Raw genomic sequence first — 1,117 nt, 5'->3', positions numbered from 1 at the left:
GCTGAGAATCCCATGTATGAATATAATGCATTTTATATATGTGTGTAAGCCTGTCAGTCTGTCAGTCAGCGCTGAGAATCCCATGTATGAGTAGAATGCATTTTGAGTCCTCTCCACCCTTCCCCCAACTCCTCCCACACACACCCAACTTCATGTTTTCTTTTACTACTTAAAAAAAAACAAACCTAGAATTCAAATTCTTGGCCTTTATAAGTAGGATAAACTATTCATAAAAATATCTTAAATTTCTTTTCTTTCTTCCTATTTGGCTTTTTTAAACAGGAGTCTCATGGAGCCCAAGCTGGCCTCAAATTCACAACAAAGCAGAGGGTGGCCTGACCCCCTTCCCAAGTGCTATGATTACAAGTGTGCACCATGCCCAGCTCACTTAAATTCCTTTATAGGGATACTGAGTATCACTGATATGTAAATGTTGATTTTTCTACACAGAACTTTAACTTAAATATGTCTATGATTTAGACCCCAGTATATACAGCAATCACATAAATGCCCATTAATGGTATTAACACACTGCGTACATATCCCAAAACACCTAGTTTACCAGTCCCAATTGCTGACCCCAACTACCAGGACAACATCTTCCTCCTCCATCTCCTTCACTAGCCTCCTAAATGCTGGCATTGCAGGCGTATACCGCCAAGTCTGGCTCAAATGACTTCTTTTTCCTCCTTTCTTTCTTCCTGCACTGCTGAGAACTCAGCCTAGGGCCTCATGCACGCTGGGCAAGAGCTCTACCACTGAGTTACATTCCTAGCCAGAAATGACTTTTTAATTCCTTGGAAAACGCTTTTATTTTTATAATCAGTTCAATCAACTGAACAAAGCAAGAGCTAAATACCAAAAGTGAAACATTAAGTTATAAAACCACTAAACTTTGCTTAGGGGAAAGGTGATTTTACAGTTTCTTCTCTTTTAACTGTACAAGAAGCAGCACTATAGGGTCTCAATGCTTGCGCTGTTCTGGAATCGGCAACATGAGATGCAGCTGGCACCGCTGTCAAATGAACACACATTTTCCAGAAAACAGTACCCATGCTCTGCATGCGCTGTTGTTTCTGGAAGATCCGCTACTGAAGCCATCCGGGCAGTAACTGAC

The 1,117-nt window shown here is 41.1% G+C and overlaps 1 protein-coding gene across 2 annotated transcripts in view; it reads right to left on the bottom strand.

Moving 5' to 3' along the window:
- Lias (lipoic acid synthetase) overlaps positions 1-1,117 on the bottom strand; it is an 18,350-nt gene that overhangs the window by 2,524 nt on the left and 14,709 nt on the right. The window lies entirely within an intron of this gene.

Source organism: Microtus ochrogaster, linkage group LG1, assembly GCF_000317375.1.
Source record: "Microtus ochrogaster isolate Prairie Vole_2 linkage group LG1, MicOch1.0, whole genome shotgun sequence".
Classification (NCBI taxonomy): Eukaryota; Metazoa; Chordata; class Mammalia; order Rodentia; family Cricetidae; genus Microtus; species Microtus ochrogaster.
The sequence above is the reverse complement of the archived record's forward strand: the minus strand, read 5'-3'. Positions and strand labels throughout refer to the sequence as shown.